We start from the raw sequence: 16,311 nt of genomic DNA on the forward strand, positions 1-16,311 counted from the left end.
CTTTCCCCAACAATTCATATCTCCATTTATTTGCCTGTCCTGAAATAAGCAGTATGAGCTTGGACTCTCTAACAAAGGTTCATCCAGAAGCCTATTTCTTTGTATTGCTAATTACTATTCTGGCTTCCCTGGTAGCTCAGTTGGTAAAGAATCTGCTGCAGTGCAGGCGGTCAATTCCTGGGTTGGGAAAAATCCACTGGAGAAGGGATAGGCTACCCACTCCAATATTCTTGGGCTTCTCTGGTAGCTCAGCTGGTAAAGAATCTGCCTGCAATGCGGGAGACCTGGGTTTGATCCCTGGGCTGGGAAGATCCCCTGGAGGAGGAAACGGCTACCTACTTCAGTATTCTGGCCTGAAGAATTTCATGGACTGTATAGTCCATTGGGTCACAAAGAGTCTGACACAACTTTCACTTCATTCTAGTCTATGAGGAAACCTCAGTCTGTTTATTGGCATATTTATTGATGGGTATTTGGGATATTTTGAGTTTTGGCTTATCTTAACACATTGTTGACTTAGAGGTTTTTGCAGAAATTAATGCCAGCAATTTGTTATGTAAGTGACTATTGAAACACACCAGTCCATAACATTGAGGTAACAAAAGACGTATTAATATGTCTGTGGTAAATAAATTGTTAATAAAATTGTTTGGAATGAGATACTAGACTTTGTATAGACACATTCTTTCATTTCTCTTAGGTAAATACAAGGACTGGGATAACTAGGTCATGTGGTATGTGTGTATTTAACTATTTTAGGAACTACTCGGTTGTTTTCAAAAGTGCATGTGACATTTTATGCTCTGATCAATGGCACTTGAGTGTTCCAGTTACTTCACAGTCTCATCATCACTTTGTATGATGAAATTTTTTTAATTGAAGAAATTCTTGGACAACTGGGACTCTAGGATGCATCTGGATCCCAAGGTGACAGCGGGAATCCCAGGCCCATAGCTTCCTCCCTATCCACCTGGTGTGCATTTCTTGGCCTGGGGCCAGGTGTGAAGGGATCTTAGAACCTGGGCAACTTTCTCCCTCAGGCTCCTGAGCCAGGGCTAACCACCAGGGAGGGGAAGGGTTCATCCCCAATATGCTTCTTGACATATGATGGACCGTCTCAGACACTGGAATTCGCTTTGAAGTTTCACTGCCAGCTGACTTCAGCTGGTGAGCATATTTAGAAATGTTGCCAAAAGAAAGACATCATTTTCTGTCAGTGGATACTGTTTATGCATGGAGAAATTTTGCTTTTTTATTTCCACTGCCACAATAATGAAGAAACATCAGAGAATTAGAGTAATAAAAATGCAGTAATATTAAAAAAAGTTGACATTTGGCAGAAACCAACACAATTCTGTAAAGCGATTATCCTTCAATTAAAGGATAAATAAATTTAAAGCTAAAAGAAAAAAAATAATGCACTGTCTTAAATGTTTTAAAAAAAGAAATTTTAATCCATATGTTGTGGCATCTCATTATCTTAATGACTAATGATACTGAATATATATTTATGTGCTTCAGTCATGTATTTTCTTTGGTGTACTCTCCATTCAGACCTTATATCTTGTATGGTAGACCATTTTTCTTACCTTTTAAGAGTTATTTATACATTCAGGGTACAGATTTTTTTTTATTAGATATATAATTTGCAAATACTCTCTCTCGGTTGGCAGCTTATCTTTTAAACACTTTAGTGATACCTTTCCAATAGTAGAAGTACAGGATTTTGATGACATTCACAAAGATTTTCTCTTATGTTCTTCTCCAGAAATTTTGTAGGTTTTTAATTTAGGTATCAGTGGTAAAAATATGGCTAGCATGAGATTTACTCTCTCAACAAAGTTTTTGGTATTCAACTACTGTGTTGGTAACTATAAGCACAGTGTTGTACAGTAGATCTCTGGAACTCTTCCTTCTCACATGACTGAAACTCCATACTATTTAAAAGTATTCTATTTCTCCTTCCTGCAGACCCTATCAAGTGTTACCAAATGCCAGTTTCTATAACTATGCCAAAACCTTTGACTGTGTGGATCACAATAAACTGTGGAAAATTCTGAAAGAGATGGACATACCATACCACCTGACCTGCCTCTTGAGCAACCTGTATGCAAGTCAGGAAGCAACAGTTAGAACTGGACATGGAACAACAGACTGGTTCCAAATAGGAAAAGGAGTACGTCAAGGCTGTATATTGTCACCCTGCTTATTTAACTTCTATGCAGAGTACATCATGAGAAATGCTGGGCTGGAAGAAACACAAGCTGGAATCAAGATTGCCAGGAGAAATATCAATAACCTCAGCTATGCAGATGACACCACCCTTATGTCAGAAAGTGAAGAAGAACTAAAGAGCCTCTTGATGAAAGTGAAAGAGGAGAGTGCAAAGTTGGCTTAAAACTCAACATTCAGAAAACTAAGATCATGGCATCCAGTCCCATCACTTCATGGCAGATGGAAACAGTGGCTGAGTTTATTTTGGGGGGGTTCCAAAATCACTGCAGATGGTGACTGTAGCCATGAAATTGAAAGACGCTTACTCCTTGGAAGGAAAGTTATGACCAACATAGACAGCATATTAAAATCAGAGACGTTGCTTTGCCAACAAAGGTCTGTCTAGTCAAGGCTGTGATTTTTCCAGTGGTCAAGTATGGATGTGAGAGTTGGACTATAAAGAGAGCTGAGCACCGAAGAATTGATGCTTTAGAACTGTGGTGTTGGAGAAGACTCTTGAGAGTCCCTTGGACTGCCAGGAGATCCAACCAGTCCATCCTGAAGGAGATCAGTTCTGAGTGTTCATTGAAAGGACTGATGTTGAAACTGAGACTCCAAGACTCTGGCCACCTGATGCGAAGAGCTGACTCATTGGAAAAGTCCCTGATGCTGGGAAAGATTGAGGGCAGGGGGAAAAGGGGACGACCGAGCATGAGATGGCTGGATGTCATCACCGACTCGATGGACATGAGTTTGGGTGAACTCAGGGAGTTGGTGATGGACAGGGAGGCCTGGCATGCTGTGGTTCATGGGGTGGCAAAAAGTCGGACACAACTGAGCAACTCAACTGAACTGAACTGATTCGCGATGCACAGTGAGGCCAACAAACCAAAACATTGGAGTTTGGAACAGAAAAAGTTTTGTTATGGGGCCATGCAAGGAAAATGAGTGGCTCATGCTCAGCAAACATGGAACTCCCCTAAGTCCCCCAGAGGGTTTCAGCAAAACATTTTTTTCAAGGCAAGATGAGGGAGGGGCATCCCAGGGTATGTGATCACCTTGTGCACAATTCTGATTGGTTGATGTTGAGGTAACAAGGTAGTGTCACAGGTGTTAACATTATCAGTCCTTAAGTGCAGAAGATCTGGGGTTACATGCTCATGATCATCAAGTAGTTCATTGATTCCTTTGGGTGGTGGATTTTAGCATCTGAAAAACTCAGGAAATCTGCATGAAATACTATTATCCAGTACATCAAAGAGGAGCTACAGCAGAGGATATAGGAGAAGGGAGACTGTTCCAGGAAGGTCCCCTTGGGTCCTGCTGGGTTACACAACCACCATTCTGCTTCTGCTTCTCTGAGTTTGATGAATTTAGCGACGTTTTGTGGTTTTCAGTGCGCACGTCCTTCACCTTCTTGGTTAACTTTCTGAGCATTTCATTATTTTTTTTGCATGGTGTTGGAAACAGGAATGTGTTCTTTTTTTTCTTCTTCTATTTTCAAAATTGAAGCATAATTAATTTACAATGTTATGTTAGTTTCAATTTACAGCAGATTCATTTCCATGAAAGGTTGTTACAAGACATTGATTATAGTTCCCTTTGCTATATAGTAGGTCCTTGTTTTTTATATATTTTATATATAAGTAGTATGTACATGTTAATCCCAACCTCCTAATTTTTCCTCCCCCTCACCTTTTCCCTTTGGTATGTTTTCTAAGTTTATTTTCTAAGTCTGTGGGTATGTTTCTGTTTTGTAAGTTTGTTCATTTGTGTGTTTGTTTAGGCTCCACATATAAATGATATCATATGATATTTGTCTTTCTCTGTTAAGGTTGAGAAACCTAATCAACCTACCACATACATAAAAATACAAATAACAATTTAGACAAAATGAGCTGACAAAGGAATATATTTCAAAGGAAAGAATGAGCTAAAAACCCAGAAGAACTAAGTCACTTGGAGATAGGCAATTTACCCAGAGATGTTTTCTTAATTTTCATCTTGAGTTGTTCACTGTTAGTATATAGAAATTCAACTGATTTTTATATATTGTTCTTGTACCCTGCAACTTTATTGAATTTGTTTATTAGTTTATAACTATTTTTTAAATTATGTAAAATGAAAGAGACCAAATAAAATCATCAAAAGGGGAAATCTCTTGCTTGTTTGGAAACTAAGGAAAAACATAAATTGGATAATTTTTATAGGAGCATTGAACAATGTAATGGGAGGTGTCTTCAGCAGCAGTTTTTTCCAAAGAGTTTCATCACAGAGCCCTTTATTATATCCGCCCTCAATTAAAGCTGAGGACATAAGGCTAAATCATAGTGCCATGAAGACATTTCTGGAGAAGGCATGGTACCCCACTCCAGTACTCTTGCCTGGAAAATCCCATGGACAGAGGAGCCTGGTAGGCTGCAGTCCATGGGGTCGCGAAGAGTCGGACACAACTGAGCGACTTCACTTTCACTTTCATGCATTGGAGAAGGAAATGGCAACCCACTCCAGTGTTCTTGCCTGGAGAATCCCAGGAATGGAGGAGCCTGGTGGGCTGCCGTCTATGGGGTCGCACAGAGTTGGACACAACTGAAGCGACTTAGCAGCAGCAGCAGCAGCAGCAGCAGCAGCATGAAGACATTTCTATGGTTGATTGATTTCCAATTATGACATGAACTGAAGGAAAACATGACAGTGTGACTTCCATGTGTCTAGGACTGATAGGCTTATTTCTGAAGTGCACACCGTAGAAATGGGGGGGGGGGAAGAACTTTATATTAAGTTGTGAAATTATGGTCAAATATTAAAAATGAGTATCTTTTCCATTTTCTATAGCATGAAGTATATTACTTCTATATTAGACTAAAATAAGAAATGTTTTATTGATTTTTATGAAGTTTTGAGGATCTTTGTGTAAAAGTCTATCTCAGTTAAAAGAAGCTCTTAATCTTAAAAATCTTAATTATAACCACAAAGTAGCAAAAGTCTTTAAATAACTTTTGTAAACTGTTGCAACTTAAATTGTGAAACTCTCAATTTCCACTTTAAATCATTTTAAAAGGAGACCTAATTAGGAATCTTTATATAAAGCACTTTAGACAAAACTTCTTAAATGAGGTGTAAACAGAAAAGCAAACAAGAAGGTAAACTATTGCTGCAATAAGGAAATGAAATGTGTGTAAAAGCGTTAGTAAGAATACAACAGGCTTCTACAACTACACTCAGGAGAGAGATGGGTGCTTACATATAGTCTTTTCTTTTTAAATAAATGAAGAGGGGAATACAAAGTAGGATAATCAAGATGGCTGGAACACAGCTCCTTAAAAATAGGTTTTCAATTTGCACAACTGAAGGAATAGTATTATTTTTTGTAAAGGCTCATGAGGAAACACAAGTAGTAAAGCAGCAGGCAAAACAAAATAGAAAAAGTGAATGAAACAGAATGGTTTGCATTTGGGATACTGAAATCAACAAGCTTGACTTAATAAATAATTTTGGGGAAGCCAAACAGAACTTGAAAACAACAGTATTATTTTTGAAAGCAATCCATTTAATAACAAAAAAAGCCAAGATTAGTGAATTCTACCTCAATTTTTATTACTGACTAAATCTGAGTGAATAAAAGAAGAGGGAAGAGATGCTGATGCTTTGGGGGATGGAAATGAAAAATGATAATCATTAGTGGTGATACTTTGTCCCACTTTTCAATGACTCATGAATATGATCATTGTGATCACATGCTCCTATGTGGCCTGCAAAATCTAAAATATTTACTACCTGGCCCTTTATGGGAAAAGTTTTCTCATGTCTAGACTGAAAACATTTGAATTATCTTCCACTTAGTTGTTACATCTGCAAGAGAAATGGAATAAAAACCATTAGTAGAAATGATTGTACGTGCTTGACAATATTGGAATCTAATATACATTTATCATGACAATAAGCAACTTAGTAGTAGGAAAATGACTTTAAAAGGATTTGTTGCTGAAAGAGTATTAATTCCTCTTTTTTGATCATTTGATTTCCAAAACTCAATGAAGAGAAATTGTGTTTTATTGTCCTTTCCCAATGATCTCAAAATGATTTTCATTGAAAATCATTAACTAAGCCTCCTGGCAAATATCATCCCTGTTTTACAAATATAAAATTCAGAGCAATGAGAACTTAAATTACTTCATTAGAACCAGGCGGTAAAATGATAGAGGAATTGGGAACAAAACTATTCTCACAAGTTAGTATTATTTTATCCCTGGATTATTCTCCAGCTTCAGCATACAGTTTAAATGCTTTTAGAAATGTTTCCAATTCTTTTTTTTTTTTTTTTTTGCCTCTTGGTTTAAAAGTAGGACAAATACTTACTTGAGAAGTTGTGACTATTTTGGCTATTACAATCAAACAAACCTACAAAATAAAACTTGATCAACACTTCATTCATATTCTTAGTCATCCCTAGAATGTTAGAGTCAGGTGAGGGCCAAGTAAAACAAAACATACAGTTTCAGAGGAAATTGAAATTATTCAAAATGGAAAAAAGAAAGAATTTAATTAAAGGCTTAAAATGTGCTGAAACTGTTCTTTCATTCTTTTCTGGGTATCAGTACGTTGGTTTAAGCCTAGAAAACAAAGTATACTGAGTTGTTGAACAAGGAGACATGGTTTCGTATTCATTCTGCAAGAGTAGAATAACCAAATCACTAAATTGAGAAAGAAGAGCCTGAAGGATTATGCCTCTTCTTGAGACTGAAGCAATTATCTCTCAATATCTGAAATTCTGCTTCTTTGTCAAAGTGCAGTTCAAAGGTTGAGTCCTCCTTGAAGTATTACTTCTGCATTGGAAGGCTTATCACATCTCCCTCTATACTCTCTCAGAATTTTGTTGAACCTCTGTCACAGGGGTGCTGAGTGTGGCACCCAGACCAGGGACCAAGCAACATGAGTATCACCTGGAAATTTGTTAGAAATGCAAATTCTCAGATCCTTCCCAGACTGTCTGAGGCAGAAACTCAGGGAGTGGGATCCAACAGTCTATCTGTTAACAAGTCCTCCAGGTGTTTCCAATCCCCACTGAAACTTGAGAACTATGGCTTTTGCAACTTGTACAATATTTCATTTCTGTTTTATTGTAGCTTGCAGTGATTCCTCCACTGGCTCTCCAAGGCTGCAGGTAGGTCTGTTTAGTCATTGTTTTTTTATCTTGACTCCTCATATTGCTAAGACCATGGAGTTTACAGTATTTTGCATTCAGTATTAACTCAATGAATATTTGCTGTTAAATTGATATTACACTTGACTTTGGTATGTCAGTACATCACATTAGTTGTAAAATATATACTATTGGATATTTTTCCTAGAAAAATAGCATAGTACTTGAGAAAATAATTTTACATATTTTCTCTTGATCCAGTGAGTCCTTAAAAAATAAAAATAAAAACTGACACAGGTTTTCAAAGTCTGGTATTCCTTGTACCATCCTCAGAGAAGGTTCCTTAGTGATTCTGCTGTGTGCTTCTTATCCTCTTGGTGAAATTGTAATGATTGACTGCAAGCTTTGAAATCAGATCAATAGAAATTTTATCCCAGCTCTGCTACATTTTCTCTGTGCTTGTTCAACGTAGTTAACCTTTATATGCTTGAGTTTCTATCTGAAAAACAGGGTATAATGCTCATTTTGCTAAGCTGTTACGAGGTTTAAAAATAAAAACTGTCACATGTAATCAATAAACATATGCTGTTATTTAATTTTTGGGTTTATTATTATCAACTTGAGGAAAGAACAAATATACATTTTATACTGTGAATAATCATAGTATGCTCAACTGATTACTCTAAAAGTATTGCATAATTGCTCTACTGTGAAAAAACATAGTATTTCTGCACTAGGGAAAAAATATCTGGACAATGGTTTATTCTCTAAATTGTCCAATTGATGAAATTACTTTTTTCTAAAGACTGAATTGTTACAAAACCCTTAAAAAGAGACAACATGCTGTTTAAGAAAGAATTGCAGACTTGAAATCAGAAGGCCCACATTAGAGTCCTAGTTCCCTTCTCTTCATGGTTAGGATTTGAGTTTAGGTTACAAATCAAGGTGCAAGTTACTTAGCAATCTGAACTTCAGTTTTTCACCTTTGTAAAATAAAACCAATAATGATTTATAAATTAGTTAATTTCACTGAGTTTCTAAAAGAAATAACAAAATCATAAATGTAAAAGTTATAAGGTAGTACATAAATACAAGGTGCAAAAACACCTTGCTGTGGCTACTATTATAATTATTATAAAATTGAGATTTTCTGCTACTCATTATTTGCTAGTTTCTTGTGTTATGTGGACATGATTTGTTTTGGAGTCCAATTGAGAACAAATTGAGTAATATTATTTTAATTAATTTACTTTTAATTTAATTTTTATTTTATATTTGAGTAGAGTTGATTTACAGTGTTGGGTTAGTTTCAGGTGTACAACAAAGTGATTCACTTTATATATATATATATATATGTATACACACATATATCCATTCTTTTCCAGATCCTTTTCCCATATACGTTATTACAGAATATTGAGTAGAGTTCCTTGTGCTGTAAATTAGGTACTTGTTGGTTATCTGTTTTATATATAGCAGTGTGTATATGTTAATCCCCTTTCCATGTTCTTGTTGATGTACTCATACCTGCTAAGAATGGGATTCAGAACTTTGAAACATTGTGCATGTGCTAATAAAATGCTATTGGACACAAATGACTTCTGCTCTGACAACTGACCCTGCTTGGATTTAAATTGGTGTCCATGAGGCATGTGGCATTGCACTGTATCATGCAGGGCTATCAGATTCTCTGCCTTTGAAGTGAAAACGTATTTTCTGGCTTACTGTCACTACAGTCCTAGTTAATCAGTTCCCTGGTGCTTCTCTTTATGACTTCAGGCTGTGCAGTAGTTCTGCAGTAAAACTACATTCTCACAGGGCTTTTGATTTTATTTGAAGTTCTCGTGCTTATGCTTGAATTTTCTATTTCCTAATATTTATGAATGGCATACGAGCTTGATGGCAGTTTTAGAATCAGCCAAGAAGTCCCCCAGGATGTCTGATCTGGCTGTTTTTATAAAAGAACAACCACCACCGGCCCCTTTCCTTTGCTTACTCTGGAGGTTAAATCAATAAAACCATAAGATACATGCCTAAAGTTTGGAGCTTCTCTTGCTTTTTTGATTGAGGGTTAGAGATAGATCCTATGTAACCATTAGATACTAAATATGATGCACACATCAAGGGAGGGTTCTCTGGAAAAGTAGACAGAAGGACAAGCTTGCCCCCCTACAGTATAAGACTTTGATAAGGAGTGATCTCAGTCATTGGGAAGATAGCTCAGGATTGAAGTAGTTTCCAAAACCCAACTGGGATGGACTATCCTGCCCTGGATACTAAGGAATGCAGAAACATAGGCTATGGCCACAGGAATAATACAGTAAGGAAATACAGAAAAGCATGAGAGGACACTGGAAGTATCATTAATATAACTATGTAGTATATTATGTTTCTTCTGTATGCTTTTCTATATCTTCCAAATTTCATGTAGTGAACATGTATTATTTTTCTCAACAAGGCAAATGTGCAGTGAGACATCAGAGGAAATAGTGTAACTTCTTACAAGATTTCTTCCTTCTCCATTCTTGTATTTCCAGAGCAGAGTATAGTGCCTGGATCCTTGTCGGCACTCAATAAATATTTGCTGAGTGGAAGAATTAATTCATCTTTAAAAAAAATTGCAGAGAAGTAAGCCTCGTATGGGGCTTCCCTGGTGGCTCAGTGGTCTTTACTGCTGCCAATGCAGGAGACATGGGTTCATCCCCTGGGTCTGGAAGATCCTCTGGAGAAGGAAATGGCAACCCACTCCAGCATTCTTGCCTGGAGAATCCTGTGGACAGAGGAGCACGGTCCACGGTCTCGCAAGAGAGTCAGACATGACTTAGCGACTGAACAATAATAGCAACAACAACAATGCCTCATAGGATGATGAATATATTAAAAGAAAAATATAACAATGTATAACATTACATTATGTGTGAAGTCATTGGAAGGTTTTAGTCATATGAGTGATCTAACCTGAATTATGCTTTACAAAAATATCACTTTGGATACCATGCAAAAGTGACCTTTGGGGGAAAAAACAGAAATGCTTGACCATTAGAAAGCTATTCGAGACAAAAAAAATGGTAAGTTGAACTGAAGTGGTTAGTAAGGAATGGTGGCTGTTAACTGTAGTTTTGCATAACAATGCAATTATTGTTAGCAGATTGGACATAGGCTATGGGGAACAAAGAGTGGTAAAAAAAATGACTGCAGGCTTTTTGGAGTGAGATGCAGGAACAATGATGTACCATTTCCTGAGAAGAATAGTGACGGGGGGAAAGGATAATTGGGGGAAAGTGGAGAGGACATAATTCTCTTTTGGTCATAATACATGTGAACTTGTCATTATGTATAAAAGATGCTCAATTAATACTAATCTTATTTATTTCTATAAATCTATATAGTTCAGGAGGGAAATCAGCACTGAAGACACAATTTGTGTGTTGTATGATCATTGAATATATTTACGTTTAAACCAACATTTATACATTTATACCAGGGGATTGGGTGATTCTGTGGATAGATAGATAAATAGATAGATTCACACACACACATATTGAAAATATTAGGTGAAGTCACTCAGCAAGATTGAGTGCTTTTCCTTAACAGTTCTCTGATGCTCAGGTTCAGGTGTAGATTAGGCAGACAGTTGGATTTAACCAAGACTTACAGTGTGTAAAATGAGTATGACAGAGTGAGAACAAGAGAGTGGAGGGGATATGAAAAGGAGTGCTTTACAATTACGGCAAACACTCTATTGTATAATGCGAAAATGTCTCATGTCTATCAATATTCTTATAAGAATATATCCAAATCAATTTATAACATATCCAAATGCATAACCATTTTTTTGATATCTGTCAATATTGATGATGTTTCCATAGCAGAATCCTCTGCACCTGCTCACAAGTAAAATACGGCATGAAAAAGTGGACGTTGCTTTTTCCTGTGCTTATTTCAATAAAAGTTAATGAACTCTCTTCCTGGGTACCAGAAACCTTTTCTCTACAATCAGTTTGACCAGTGGTTTCTAAAATTGCTTTGTTCTTGAGTCGGAAGGTACCACTTTCTCATCTTCCGTCCAGAACTGGCTCTGCCAAAAAAAAAAAAAATCCACAAGGCATGCACTGAGAGGAAACACATGGCAAACACATGCTATTCCTGTCTGGGGAAGGAAGCCTCTGTCCCCCTCTCACCCCACTGTAGGACCCAACAGCATTCCCTTTGGGTTTGGGCTGGTGGCTAGCCCTGCCTCTCAGCCTTCCCCTTTTCAGTTGCCGTGAATGTTCTGATGAAGCCTTCAGAGGAAAGCACATTTTACTAGAGAAAATCAAATCCCTGACAATAGACAAGAAGATTCACAACCACAGCAGGTGATGATAGGATAACGTGTGGCTGACTTCATAACATGGCTGCAGTGAGACAAAATGTGCCAACTGTTAGGAAATGAAATGTAATAAACTTGCTATAAAAATAGATTTCGAACACCATAATGTAAGGAGAAACAGGAAGCTGCAAAGGGAAAGTGGCAGGGCCCATTAGAGAACTGAGTATTCAAGCTTTCATTAGACTTGGCTGCAGTTGAATATGTGCTCCAAGTTAGTGGTATGAACTGTTTGAGGACTGCTGAAGTTGACTCAGTTTTGTTTAGAGGCCTTTTTTTCCTTCTTGTACCAGTATGCCATTGTAAATTAGGATTCTAACATTTCAGAAGTGCCCTTTTCCCTTTATAGCCAAACTTAAAATCCTCTTAGTGTCTACCTGAAGCTTTGGGAGATGTGCTAACTCTTTTAGTCCACTAAGCAAACATTAGCATTGTTGAGATGGAGCCATAAATATGTGTTGACCAAAAAGGAGGGAGGGCTTAGGGTTTTGGTTCACTCGAAAGTGACCAGGATGTGGACAATTCCCATGTTTATGTGACATTTGTCCTGGACAACAGAGATGGTGCTCTTGCGACGTCAGTCTTCTGTTTGCCTAATGCCATAGTGTGATATTTCATGACCTGAAGGTGGGAGTAAACCCTTCTGCATAAAGAAGGCAATAAACAAGCCAAGGAACTAGGGAGCTTTTCTTAATTTCCCTCTGGCAACCCAAGTGAAGTGAATTGTAAAAGCCACACTGTTTAGAATGTAAAGACAAGGCCCAAATGCTCTTAATTTACTCCCAGGGAGCACTCAATCCAGCTGACTGTAACATAAGGAATTTAATAAAGTAAAAGCAAGTTATCTAGTCAAACCTCCTGCTGCTTTTTTATAATATCAAAATGAAAATAGGCTTAATTTGGTGTTATTGTAATCGAATTCATTATGATATCCAAACATGTTTTATGCTTTCCCCCCCTTGGATATGATGTTGCTACTGATTGTATGGATGGGAAGGAGGTTAAATTGCTCACTTGTTGAATGCAGATTAACTAATTCTCGACACTGAGGAATTGCTCACCAAACTTTACAGATAATTTATAAAATATTCATTTCTAATGGAAATAAACTGGATAAACTGAGTCATTTTATTCTATTTAATGAAGAGCTTATTAGATAATTTTATATACAAGGTTATTATTAATCCAACATGAATTGTTTTTCTGCAAACTCATTGTAAGTACAAAAGATTAAATTTGAAATTATCAACAATGGCTATGTATCCTGGTCTGCTAGGTGCTCTGCAGGCTTCCTCAGATGATATGAGTGTGCTCTATGCCCATGAGGCTGTTGAAGGAGACAAAGGAATCACATTAGAAACTGAGTCTTAAAGAATACAGAGGACAACAGAAGTGTCAGCCATGAAGAGTTCAGAGAGTGAATTCAAACTATTCCCTTGCTGTATTCAGGTTATAGTACCCCTTAAATAGAGAATTTAAGTTTTCCAACTTCCTACGTGGTGGTGATTTCTCATACCTCTCATTTGCCTTTTTGAAGATTGTGATCAATCGGATTTCATTAAGAATAGTGAAGAAACATCATTAATTCAGACTAATCAGGCTGGCTCATCAGAATGTGCCAAACATAACAAGCTGATGCTTGTAGAAAACTAAAGTTTAACATACCATATAGAATGGGAAGTGATATGTATATGCTGTATTCTAAACTTCCCAAATGATGATAGAATAGGGTATTGGCTAAAAATGTTAAACATGGGAAGGATTATGATATATTGCCAGAGAGAAAATTGCTTGTAATACATAATAAAATCATCAGTCAATACAGGGAAGACTGTGATAACTGAGAAAATGGGTGAGATATACCTATAGATAAATGGGTAAGGCACACCATCTGTCTGCAGAATGACAGTGATGACTTGATTCCTGATTGGATTGGTACTTTATGTATCAATCAATGACAAATTTATCTTGCCTGGTGGCTCAGACAGAAAAGAATCCACCTGTAATGCAGGAGACCTGGGTTCAATCCCTGAGTTGGAAAAATACCCTAGAGAAAGGAATGGCTACCCACTCCAGTATTCTTGCCTGGAGAATTCCATGGACAGAAGAGCCTGGCAGGCTGCAGTGCATGGGGCTGCAAAAGAGTCAGACACTACTGAGCGACTAAGCACATACACTCACAATGACCGATTATGCTATGCTATGCTAAGTCGCTTCAGTCGTGTCCGACTCTGTGCGACCCCATAGACGACAGCTCACCAGGCTCCGCCGTCCCTAGGATTCTCCAGGCAAGAATACTGGAGTGGGTTGCCATTTCTTTCTCCAGTGCATGAATGAGAAAAGTGAAAGTGAAGTCGCTCAGTCATGTCCGACTCTTAGCGACCCCATGGACTGTAGCCTACCAGGCTCCTCCGTCCATGGGATTTTCCAGGCAAGAGTACTGGAGTGGGGTGCTATTGCCTTCTCCGCAATGACCAATTAAGGGAAGAGCAATTTCAGTGTGAAACAGAGACAGACCACAGCCAGTTCAGAATTCTTGGAGATAATTCTTAACTTTTCTGGTCACTTTCTAGGTGCCATGGGTGATGGTTGTTTGGACTTGCCATCATGTGTTTGTGTGTTGTGGGTTAGGATGAGACATTTCTCTTTTAAGTCATTAATTAGAATAAAAAGATCATATGCCATCTTACTTTCCCTCCTCATAGCCCTCCATTTGTGATGAGGGGTTGCTATTCTCCCAGATAATAGATTGTGATGCCTTCCTTCTAGAGGAGCCTGACTTTGCCTTTGTTCTTGATTCTTGAATAGTCATGGAAATAAAAGTATTAGTTATTTACTCTAGATAGGACTTAGAGAATTCAAACCCAACACAGTATTTTAGGATTTATGTTCAAGGAGAAAGAAGTGACCATAGAGTTGATCTGATGAGAATAGTATATTGTCTGTCAGTCAAGATAAACTATGGCTAAGTTATCAGCAATCCTTAGGATATTTGAGTATGAAATAGGACTATCTCCTGATTCACCCTCAGAGCACTGATAACCAACTGCAAGACCTCAGCCTACTGATAGAAGAAATTGCTAGTGGAGTAGTCTCAACAGCTAAATGGGAAAATTTTCTAAGTAAACAATAATAATTCCTTACATCTCAATGGGGCTTCCCAGGTGGTGCTAGTGGTAAAGAACCGTCCTGCTGATGCAGATATAACAGACACCTTCAGTCCCTGGATTGGGAAGATCCCCTGGAGGAAGGCGTGGCAACCCAATCCAGTATTCTTGCCTGGAGAATCCCATGGACAGAGGAGCCTGACCAGTTTCAATCCATAGGGTTGCAAAGAGTTGAACATGATTGAAGTGACTTGGCACACACACACGCATATCTCAATGGGACTCTAAAATTTAAAGTAAGCACCAACATATGCTATTTACTTGATTGTCAGTACAATCCCTAAACTATAAAATAAATGCAAATGGTAGGAAAAATGCACTCACTATTTCCTGATTTACTAAAACAGCTCATGATCTGTATGAGACAACATAAGTCCATATTCATAACTCATTCATTGCCTCTCTAAATCAATACCAATATATATGACACTGTTTTATTAGGTTAGGAAGGACACATACGTGCATACTCTTCTAGAAACTAAGAACTGAAGATAGAAATTAAATCACACAAGACCACAAAGCAATTAGAAGGTGAGCTGAAATTAGAACTCAAAATTCTTACTCTTATTCTAATGCTGATAAGGAAGATGATCTCTGCTAATTATTTAATGTAGAGGCAGTCTGAGCCTGTATACATAGGCTTAGATTATATATATGTATGTATATATGGTATACACTAGCCACATCCTTCCAATTCAATATTTAACTACACATTGCATATGATATTAAATTTAAAACTATCATTGACTTCCCAGTCAACATGTGGCATCCTTCTTTTCTAAATTTAAATCATTTCATTCTGAAAGTATAAAAAAGACCAGAGGCAGCAGCAAGACTTAACTGGACACATTTTTAAGTCAATGATGCATTTGATTTCAAAATTTTTGTCTTGTAAATCACAAGCCTGTACTAGCATTTTAAATGTAAGGGTATTAGATGAATAGCATAGAAAAGATAAATTGTCCTGAGGTGCCCTTGCTGGTGTTACAAAGGTTATTTTAGAAAGAATTTTTTTTTTACATCAAAGCCTTTTCAAAGAGCTGGTTCAGGGAAGAATTTGGTATTTACAAAAACTAGTATTTCTAAAACTGCAAAGCCCACATTCTATTAAAAAGAATTCTCACTTCTCAAAAATTTAAAGAACCCCTAGAGTGCTAAATTCAAAGCTCTTTTAAGTAAATGAAATGGACCAGCTGTGAGAAAAAGCTGCACTATGATCCAGTGGAAAGCGATGGTCATAAGTTCTGGCTCCATCACTCTCGAGGCTTGTGACCTTGAGAAGGAAGTAACATGAGACCTCAGTTTCCTCATGGGAGACCAAATGGGGTTGGACTGTATAATATGTAAGCATCATTTCAGTTTTAATAACCTATGGTTGTAAAACCTATATTTTATAGCATTACATGTTTGGATTTGAC

At 37.4% G+C, this 16,311-nt stretch overlaps 1 protein-coding gene across 11 annotated transcripts in view; it reads left to right on the forward strand.

Moving 5' to 3' along the window:
- Positions 1-16,311, forward strand: part of ZNF804B (zinc finger protein 804B) — an 889,892-nt gene that overhangs the window by 209,799 nt on the left and 663,782 nt on the right. For 10 of the 11 annotated variants that reach the window (XM_081533981.1, XM_081533979.1, XM_081533984.1 and 7 more), the window contains one exon: positions 7,341-7,378. The exons of the other annotated variant lie outside the window; for it this stretch is intronic. The gene's annotated coding sequence lies outside the window, so the exon portion shown is untranslated. The remainder of the gene's footprint in view (positions 1-7,340; positions 7,379-16,311) is intronic. 11 annotated transcript variants of the gene reach the window in all.

This window comes from Giraffa tippelskirchi, chromosome 10 (assembly GCF_054371585.1).
Source record: "Giraffa tippelskirchi isolate mGirTip1 chromosome 10, T2T-mGirTip1v1.2.pri, whole genome shotgun sequence".
NCBI classification, from domain to species: domain Eukaryota; kingdom Metazoa; phylum Chordata; class Mammalia; order Artiodactyla; family Giraffidae; genus Giraffa; species Giraffa tippelskirchi.